Source organism: Nylanderia fulva, unplaced genomic scaffold (assembly GCF_048542155.1).
Source record: "Nylanderia fulva isolate GAGA-0341 unplaced genomic scaffold, ASM4854215v1 Scaffold56, whole genome shotgun sequence".
NCBI classification, from domain to species: Eukaryota; Metazoa; Arthropoda; class Insecta; order Hymenoptera; family Formicidae; genus Nylanderia; species Nylanderia fulva.
In genome coordinates this window covers 518,464-529,842 of record NW_028190654.1, presented here as the reverse complement: position 1 = coordinate 529,842, position 11,379 = coordinate 518,464, and the positions used below count along the sequence as shown (strand labels likewise).

Sequence of the window (11,379 nt, the reverse complement as noted above, 5' to 3'; positions counted from 1 at the left end):
TATCATCGACGTAGCGATAGTAAAACCTTATATTAACATTTATAGTTTCAAGAATCCTAGTTTCTATATCTTGCATGACAATATCCGCAATAATTGGAGATAAAGGCGATCCCATAGAAGTTCCATGTATTTGTTTATAGATTGTTTCGTTGAATGTGAAGTACGTTGAAGTCAAAATGAATTTAATTACATTAACAAACTCATTTTTGTCTATTGATGTGTGGTTTTCAATGTAATGCCATCTATTATTTATGCTGTCTGTTGCAAGGTCCACAGGAACATTTGTGAACAACAATATCACATCCAAAGATACGATTGTTTCATTATTATTTAATTTAAGATCAGACAATGCGTTGCACAATTCAAAACTATTGTTAACATTAACATGACTTTTTCCTTTGGGTAAACTTGTCACTAAAATGTTGTGCAAATATGCAGCTAAATGATGTAGTGTTGTATTGACCGACGATACTATTACTCTGAATGGAACATTTTCCTTGTGAATTTTGGGCAAGCCATATGCTTTAGGAAGCACTGAATCACTGGAACTTAAACAATAATAGTCTTTTTTTGTGATCCATTCATTTTTTAACCATTGTTTTAAATTTTTGTTAAGGTCTTTTTCTATTTTTATTATTGGATTGTTTTTGATTGTCATATAATTATCTTTGTCATTTAATAATTCTTCAACTTTGTCTATATAAAATTCTTTGGTCATTGCTACGGTCGTGTTTCCCTTGTCTGCTCTTGTGAAAATGATGCTGGGATTTTGTTTACAAAATGTCATGGTTTTTTTGTACATAAAAGTAAGTTTGTCATTTATTATGTCTTTTCTAGTATTGTTGTTTAAAAAAACAAAGAACTGTGGAATAGCTATGTTTCTTATTGTCGTGAGATTAGTTATGTTATTCGAATTGCTTTCTATGTCTTTAATAAATTCATTCAATTAAACTTACATTACTTACATAAGAAAAAATTCTGTTGGTTAGTGCAAAAAAAAAAAAAAACAAAAAAAAAATCGGATTACTATAATAATATTAAACCCATAGTTTTTTCTTGTTCAGAGAAAAATAGTGTAAACTCTCAAAATAATAAATATATTAATAACCACATTAACGCAACAAATTTTATAAACAGAACTATTAATCCATTAGAACAAACCAATGATAAATGGTTTATTAATTTGACTGATGTAGATATTCCAACTGATGTCACAAATTTATTGCAATTAGGTAGTGATTTTAGCCTTCCTATTAATACTGATAAAAAAACAGCTGTCCATAAATTTATTAAAAACATAGAAAGCAATTCGAATAACATAACTAATCTCACGACAATAAGAAACATAGCTATTCCACAGTTCTTTGTTTTTTTAATCAACAATACTAGGAAAGACATAATAAATGACAAACTTACTTTTATGTACAAAAAAACCATGACATTTTGTAAACAAAATCCCAGCATCATTTTCACAAGAGCAGACAAGGGAAACACGACCGTAGCAATGACCAAAGAATTTTATATAGACAAAGTTGAAGAATTATTAAATGACAAAGATAATTATATGACAATCAAAAACAATCCAATAATAAAAATAGAAAAAGACCTTAACAAAAATTTAAAACAATGGTTAAAAAATGAATGGATCACAAAAAAAGACTATTATTGTTTAAGTTCCAGTGATTCAGTGCTTCCTAAAGCATATGGCTTGCCCAAAATTCACAAGGAAAATGTTCCATTCAGAGTAATAGTATCGTCGGTCAATACAGCACTACATCATTTAGCTGCATATTTACACAACATTTTAGTGACAAGTTTACCCAAAGGAAAAAGTCATGTTAACAATAGTTTTGAATTGTGCAACGCATTGTCTGATCTTAAATTAAATAATAATGAAACAATCGTATCTTTGGATGTGATATTGTTGTTCACAAATGTTCCTGTGGACCTTGCAATAGACAGCATAAATAATAGATGGCATTACATTGAAAACCACACATCAATAGACAAAAATGAGTTTGTTAATGTAATTAAATTCATTTTGACTTCAACGTACTTCACATTCAACGAAACAATCTATAAACAAATACATGGAACTTCTATGGGATCGCCTTTATCTCCAATTATTGCGGATATTGTCATGCAAGATATAGAAACTAGGATTCTTGAAACTATAAATGTTAATATAAGGTTTTACTATCGCTACGTCGATGATATCTTGCTTTGCTTGCCGGAAGATCAAGTCACATATCTAGTTTAAAAATTTAATGATTGTCACGATAGATTAAAATTCACAATAGAAAGAGAGGATAACCGGAGCATAAGTTTTTTAGATATCTCACTCAAAATTATAAATAACATAATATACATTGATTGGTTTCAGAAAAAAACATTTTCGGGTAGAACACTCTCATATCATTCAAATCATCCTATATGCCACAAAAAAAGTGTAATATATAATTTAGTAGACCGGTCAATATTATTATCACATCCCCGTTTTCATAGTAAAAATTTAACATTAATCATAGAGATTTTATTGAGCAATAGTTATCCTCTTGATCTCATTTTCTCAGAAATCAATAATAGACTGAAGTTCCTTATTGTTAATAGATTAAACAAAGAAATGACTCAAGATATAAATAACGAAATCATAAATAATAACAATAATAAAAAATTCATAGCGATACCTTATATTGAAAGAATCTCGGAACTAGTAGCATCAGAATTAAAGAAATAAAATATAACAGTAGGATACAGATGTCTAAAGAAATTAAACAGAGTCATAAAAACGCAAAAAGACAGAGAAAAGCTCCAAAATAATTCAGGGGTCATATATAAGATTTCATGTAATAATTGTGATGCTACATATGTAGGACAGACGAAAAGACAATTAGGTACAAGAGTAAATGAACATAAAAATAATATTAGATTAGATTCAGTAAGGCACTCGGTGGTTTCTGATCATATTGTAAAATTTACACACAATTTCAATTGGAACGATACAAAAATCCTAGATTATGAAAAGAATTATTATAAAAGGTTGATATCAGAAATGATATATATTAAAGAAGAAAACAACAGTATCAACCTAAAAAAGGACACCGAGCGTCTTGACGGTTCTTATTATGATATTCTAAAAAAAAAGTCTACGTCATCTTAAAAATTGGGTATATATACAGCGAGCCGACATTGTAAGATACAGATATCGATTTGTTTTTTAAAAAAGTACACATTGTGACTATGTTAAGTAAAAAGAAATAATTTTTTAAAAAAGTGTTATGTTCGTTGACAAAAAAGTAAGTTAATACTATTTATTAAAAATCTAAATGTAATATTTGAGCAAATATATTAATTTGTTCACAGTGGTTACATAATATAACAACATCTGACGCTCTAACTCATGCCAACATACATGAATTTGTACTGCGTTCGTCATATAATCTTATAATTGTTGTATTTATTTATGATGTCGAAATGACTAAATTAATTTGTTTAACATATTATTAGGATATTGAGAAAGACTGTCGTACAGTCGAAACGTTTATCTGAACTTTTGTATAGTATGAAGTAAATTAATAAATAAATTTTTCAATTAATAGCATATAAGCTCGTTAAGTTGGCCTTTTATTATATCACATATTAAAAATAAAATTTTTCCCTCCTTCTTTCTTTCGCATCTCTCTCTCTCTCTCGCGTCTTAATTCGCCGTCTCTCTCTCGCCGCCCGAGCCGCCACATCCGATCTCTCTCTCGCCGCGAGCCATCGAATCTCTCTCGCGCGCTGTCTTTTTCTTTTCTAGTGGTTGCTTTCTCGCAAAGTATGTAAAGGGTGGCGCGCAAATAAAGTATACCATGATATATGTACATATAAGTATTTATTCGTCTTATATTTAATACATAATTATTTATAAAGTTTTATTACATATTAAAAACTAAATCGACAAGTTGGTGCATGTTGAAGGTGTTGCTAGCACGTATCGCATTCGGCAATTCTCTAGCATCCGTTACAGTGGATGCAATATTGGAGAATTGTGTATATTTGATATCAACCGTTGCGATGAGCCTCGTTAATCGATCAAACATTATTTCGATGCATGAATCGAGCTCGAACATACGACGTAACGTCGATTCGATCATCATTATGCGCACGTCCGCTGATTCGAGACTTATGAGCTTGGTGTTGTTTATCTTGTGAAATCGCACTGTTAGTGGCCCGACACTTATGAAATTATACACATCGTTGTTGGGGGAATCATTGTTCAGATAATTTTGAATAGCGTGACGTTGCTCGTAGAGTCCTTTCCACGTTTCAAGAGATAATAATAGTTGTTTTCCTTGATGATCTCCTATGGCGATCTCCACGTAACTCGGCGGATCTACTCTGATGCCGATTTCGAGGAATTTGAATTCTGTGGCTGTTAATGCGTATCGTCTTTCTAGTATACGAACCGCACGAGGCTCCAGCGAAACGCTGTAAAATTAGAAAAGAGAAATTAAAACTAAATAAGGAAAAAGAAATTATAACTCATAAAAAATATAAAATATAAAAATTATAAAAAATAAAATATATAAAAAGATAAAAATATAAATAGAAAAAGTTATACTTACTCGTCGCATTTCTTCTCGCACGTTTCGTCACGTCTCGGCATGTAGTAATTCATGCTGCTTCTTTGAACCAAAGGTATTAAAAAGTGAACCACCAGTCAGAACAGTCGACGAAAGATTGATAGTATAAAAGTACTAATAATCGAGTAACGCTTATTTTTAAAATATTAGGAGAAGGGGTAAATCGAATTCCTAGAAATATATATCTGGAGGGGGAATAAAGAGAAATATTTAAAAGTAGTGGGAATAAATAAAAAATTAAGAGAAAGAAATTCTTAGAAATATATATCTAGAAGGGAACAAAGAAAAATATTTAAAATATTAAGAGAAGTAGTAAAACAAATTCTTAGAAATATATATCTGGTGAGGGAGAGAAATAACAAAGATAATAGTATGTAAACAATATGTTTATTTAAAAAACGGATGATCGTCGAATCCAATCCTGGATTCTGCGGCCGACCACCAATTAAATAATTTATATATTGTACATTTTGTAACGCGCAATTTTTTACATGTTTATTACACCGTAAAGTATATGTGAGATCTAACTTATTTAATGCAGGTACATCTTCATATATGGCATCCAAGGTCTCAATGGTAAAACCGCTGCTCGCATCGTCCATTATTTCGGCCAGCCATTCTCGCTTTTCGAGTCCTTCTACATACACGAGAGAGGACTCTTTATCGTCTTTTTGCTCATTTATGCCAACGATAGCTGCCGTAATCAAGCGCTGAGCCATGCCGTATGGAACATTTCCATCCTCCCATTGTAAGCTGTGATGATGTTGAGTTAGCCACGAGGCCTGACACCTTTCCGACTTTATAAGCATGCTCCATGGCACAGGGCATGCGAAGAAATAGTGCGACAGGATATATCCTCTTCCCAGGATTGCCGCTTCCTTCACAATAAATCGTTTATTCAGGATAAATCCTTGCAGATTGACAAACGTTGGTGCAGACATGATCTTTTCGATGTGAGTCAGTCGAGAGGTATTACGATACTCTTTAGACATCTCACATCATCTTGATTATGTTATCCTTCTCCCCCTCTTTCACACGCGTAGTTGTGTAAACATTTTTTAAGTGATTTTGCGCACAACGTTGGTCAACGGGTTGTACTGAATCACACGATCGTGTATAATGAGGCAGTACGCAGTGGTATTATTAGGCACGTTTTCCTTAGACTCAAATTCCAATCTCACATCCATGGACCGTTTTGTAAAAACCGTGTGATGGTGAGATTGGGCTCGAGGTATTCGTATCCGTAATAGTTCTTGCAGAAACGTGTGTAGGTGTCGTACAGAATTGACCATCTGTTTTTATCAAAATCCAAATTCATATCGTCGTACGGATAACTTTCCGAGTTCAGAAAGAGTTTCACGTTGGTTAATTTACAGTCGTCGAATCGACTGATATCCTCGGACATGACATTTTTACGCCCTGTCTGCAGAGCAAAAATTACATATCGCGGCTTCTCCAATTGAGTCGCGGTTTTAATGGCCCACGAATACTTGGTCGTACGCTGCAATAGCGGAAATTCGTATAGATCCCACGAGCGGAAACTCATGCTAAAGTAACGTCCCCTTTCCAGAACGCGCAGCATCGACAGCTTCTTAATCTCGCTCAACAACACATGTGGCATTCGCCATTGTATCTTGAATATGTTGAATATGTATCACAGGCTCCAGTGCAGAATCTCTATACAGGCAATTATTGTCGTTGCGCAATCGTATTAAGATCAACTCATGACGCGCATTAATCACTACTCGTTTGTAATCATCACAAAATCCCAGCAACATGTAGAGCGGTACGCAGAAATTAAAGTGTCCACTCGCAGAAATCGAATCACTTCAGCCGGCGTTACTCATAACCATGCTTCTATCGAATGATATCGTTACATAGTTTTTGAGCAAACTTGTTATTCCTACATTTCTGTTGCGATCAATCTCCATACCATCGAGCTCATAGCGAATTTCGTCAAACATGAATGCGACACAATTATTTCCCAGCGTTACATCGGATCCCTCAACTGGATGATTTATCCGCAGTTCTCCCTCGATGTAGGGAAAATTCTCATACGGCAACATATATAAACTCTGTTGTTGTATGGGTATTCTTATCTCATCGTTGTGTCCAAATGTTGTGTTGGCAAACGGGTTGTATGTGTGAGTCTCAATCTTGACGATGCGATCGTCAAAGACTGGCTCTTCCTCGATGTTGAGAATCTCAGTCATTGTTCAGATGGCACGCACCGCAAATCCCAAAGATTGTAAAAACGCAACGTTTGACGAGGTGAGTCTCTTCTTCGTGGTTGATTTGATATTAGCGGATGATGTTGCTGCTAGCCTGATTGTGTTCTTTGTGTTTTTTTTCAACACGAGCATCCCGTCGCACGAGGTGTTGCTGTCGCCCGCCGTCGTGCGTGCAATATAACTGTTATCTCTTTGCCTCGAAAATCGAGCAATCGTCTCTTCTGGTCGACAACGCGTAACACTAAATCAGTAATGCTGCGTACGAAGACCGGCAGATAAATGATCTGCGCCAACGTTTCCGATATCTTATATCCAGGTAGTACTTTTGGTGAAAATTCATGTACCGTGTAAACGAATTTACCGTTGCTGTATGCACCCGCGGTCACGTTACACTCTATGCGGATAATGTTCACGTTAATAATATTAATCGGCATGTCCGATTCGTACCATTTTCGCGGTTGCAATATACGATTCGAGAATCCCAGCAGCGATCCAATGTTGTTGGGCATGCTAAAGTTTATTCTGTATGCACATTTAATCTCGCTTTTCATCGTATTGTAATTAGCGCGGAGCACGTAATCTTCATCGTCGACACCTTTATCACTAACAACATTATGTTTTCGGGAAAGTGCGCGTTTCAAAAATTCATGTATCGCTTGCAGCTTGTACGATCCCTCGGGAATCGTAATTTTCGCGTCGTCTTTGCCGTAGTAAAATTTATTATTTGAGGAATTCACATTCGATATAGTTTCAAAGTCTGCCAGACCGAGCTCGTAGTCCGCATTGCTCAAATCTATGGGGGGAAAGTAGGTCGCCGCGAGGACGCTACTCTTCTTAGTCAATGTTAGTGTTAGAGACATGTTGACAAAACTGAGTTAAATAACGCAATGTCAGTCTTTAAATTCACGGCGAGAATTTAACCTCTCGGAGAAACTGCAAGCACAACTATCCGCAGATACTCTGATCATACGTTTGATAAGAGGTGTAATTGTATTTTAATTTCGGCACATTTAAATATCGCACCAATTTTTCGGTTGGTCAAAGATTGCCAAAACTGTCGAAATAGATTGCGCGATTTCCTCTTTTTGCATACGCCACTCAATGAGTGCCAGGACCGTCTGTACTGTCTAGATTAACGATACCACTCTCATTTTCTCGCGCGCCATTTATCGGTAAATTATTGCGCATAAATACACCTCTAAAGTATGAAATGTGCATACGTTTTGCAAGTTGTAGCAATTGCACATTTGTAGTTACATCTTTTGGCATTTTTAACATTTTTTTTACGTTTTTTTTTTTCCTCGCTCCTCATCCATATTTGTAAGGGGCGAGATACAGTCCGCGGCCTTTTATGTCGCGATTGTGGCGTAGTATCTCTTGCAACTGACGTTGCGCGGTTTTTCTGTCGTTCACCGCTTTTGCTACGCCAGCCGCTCCGCCAACCAGGGATCCGAGCGCGCCCAGCATTGGTAAAATCGGCAAAAATCCGCCTCGTTTTGCTACCAAAAGTATCCTCCTCTTCATCTTCCTCTTTTTCGTTTTCAAGCCCATGCCGAGCTTTGTCTTAGCCTTCATCGCTGCCCAGACAATTGTGGCCGCGGCTCTCACCGAGACTCGAGTCTTTTGCGACAATGCGAGTTTTTGCTTTCTCGGCGAGTACCTTATCCGCCGCGTGTCTCTCGGTGAGTTCGCTGCTCCGAGAGTACGCTATATCGTGTTCACGGCACGCCGCGTCCAATGGGTTGACACCTTGATCACCTCTAGCCAATCGCTTTTCCAAACGAGTTCCCGGGCTGCAAAATTGATAGCCGGGAATATGAAGCTCGACCGGAAGTGCGTTTATCGCACGATTTAATAGACCTGTGCCTAATTTTGTTGACATTCGCTGCAATCTCTAGACATTACTGAGCAAAGCGCGAGTCCGCGCAGCTATAAATAGGCGGACGTTGGAGGTCAAATCGAGAGTGAGAAAATGAAATTCGTGCAACAACCTCTGACGGTACGAGTGATGAATTACGACGACAGAGTACGCTGCAGGGTGAACAAAGGTGTGCGCAAACACGGTACGATGCTACCAACAACTATACGCGCGATCGTTTGCGGCTCCTCAAACTGCAGTAAAACCAACGTGTTGATAAGCCTGCTGAAAAGTCCGCACGGCGTGCGTTTCGAGAACGTGTACGTGTACTCGAAATCGCTGCAACAGCCGAAATATCGCTATTTGGAAGATTTATTGACGTCGATTGACGAAATCGGCTACTTTACATTCTTCAATAACAGTGACGTTATTCCACCGAGCGAGACATATCCAAATTCAATTTTCGTTTTTGATGACGTGGCATGCGACAAGCAAGATACGATAAAAGAGTACTTCTCAATGGAACGCCACTCGAACATCGACTGCTTCTATCTCTGTCAGACATACGCGAGAATACCGAAACATCTTATACGCGACAACGCGAACCTGCTAATCCTGTTTAAACAGGACGCCACCAATTTGAAGCACGTATACAACGATCACGTGAATACCGACATGTCGTATGAAGATTTCAGTGAGTTATGTCGTACTTGTTGGCAGCAAAAGTATGGATTTCTAGTGATAGACAAGGACAGCTCGCTTACGAACGGGCGATACAGAAAAGGATTTAACGAGTTCGCGATACCGCAGAGCCATTAGTCGTCGCCAACAATCCTCCCGGTCGAGAGAAACTTTAGAGAGTGCTGCCGACATGGCTGATAATATTCGCGAGCGTGAAAAAGTTGCCACGGAGATTGCGAAGACGGCTGAATCGATCCGCAAGAAACACCGCGCTTCGAAGACCGGAAAGATCGATGACGATATCGCTGTCAAGACTCACTTTAAACCTATTATCGAGCCGCTACAAAAGATTGTCGACAACGCGACGATTTTGGTGAAAAACGAGCCTAACACCGACGACGACGACGACGGTGTAAAGATGGAGACACGGTATAAGGGGGAGACACCGAAAAAGAGAAAACATAAAACCATCAAGCAATATAAAGAGGAGGAGGAGACATCAAAAAAGAGAAAATATGATATTTCGAAGCCATTGGATGCTTCATTCATCAAAAAACACACAACCTGTGATACCCAAAACACTCGTAGACGAAAATATTTTCGAAACCACGCGTAACCCGCTTGAAATATCCCTTCGACACTGGTTAAGATCGTCGGAAGGTCGACAAATGATGCGAAAAGATTGGGGGCCATTAGGACAAGAGTACATGGACGCTCTCTTCGGTGCTGATGAGAAGAAAGAAATTGATAATGTATACGGAGTCTATTTCGACGAGAATGAAATGCGCATCGGAAACAAGCGATTCGCGATTGACAAAAATGACAATATAATCATAGACGACACGCGGTACATTGGAACGCCCGGATTGTACGAGTTGATCTTCAAGAAAAGACCTGATTACCAAGAGGATGATTTGCAAAAATACAAGCATATATTATTGGCGACAAACGCGCATAAACGCAATTTTGATGTGCAAGGCCGTGTGAAGAGTAACAAGGGGGACAAGTACAAATATATAATCGCACCGTTGACGCGGGTGGAATCGGACGACCCAAAATCTGGCATGGAAATGCCTCGCGCTATAACGCTAACCAACAATAAGATTGATTACGTGCACTGGGACGACCTCAACGACCTAGTGGATCGCCTACGATTGCTCGATGCTTCGCGCCAAGCCGGCAACAACGCGCATGACAACGAGATCCTGTCAATTATCGAGGAACTGCGGGAAGCGGGCATTATTATAAATTAAACGAGGGTCCCGACAATCTATTCAGTTCATCGTGTGACACTTTACAAAGCATTGAAAAAATGTCTATCAATAAATTCGAATTATTTGAGAGAAGAAATGATGCAACCCCTGGCACAAACGATCAATGGTATAGATTGATTAAAAAATGCGTGCGCAAAAACGCTCTGCATCGCGTCGCTACAGATTATGACGCGAGATCGCGCAAGATTTGCAGTGTAGCGCAACTTGAGGCGGATACCGCTTTGTCGTCAACAAATTGTACCTGGAAGAGTGCTTTAAAACATTGATGATCCAACAGAAAAAGTCAGATAAAAAGCTAGCTGCGTTAGAAAAGGATGTACGAGCGTTGAAAACTGCGATAAAAGAGCTTCTGCGTGCGCCAAACACTATCTCAGACACAGGCATCTAATGAGCGGTTGGCTCAGAAACGTCTATTAAACAGTTGTGAAACGTCTAGAAGGGATTCTCGAGTGGTTGCAAACAGTTGTTGAACAGCTACGAAGGATTATCAGCGTGCTACCAAACAACAATGAGTGTCAACAATGAACGACCCGGAAGCAGCAGTGAACGACCTGGAAACGATGGTGAACGCAACCGCTACGATCGAGGTTACGAACATGTCAAGCAGGGCTGCGAACGAAGCTACAAACAAGTTCTTAAAGGTTACATACAAGCACAATGATAAATAATTAAATAATATTAGGCTATGTGTAACGAGCAAAAAAATTTTA

The 11,379-nt window shown here is 37.9% G+C and overlaps 1 pseudogene; it reads left to right on the top strand.

The window, feature by feature from the left end:
• Nucleotides 1–9,548: 9,548 nt before the first annotated feature.
• On the top strand, nucleotides 9,549–10,648 carry LOC146721055 (uncharacterized; annotated as a pseudogene).
• Nucleotides 10,649–11,379: the final 731 nt, after the last annotated feature.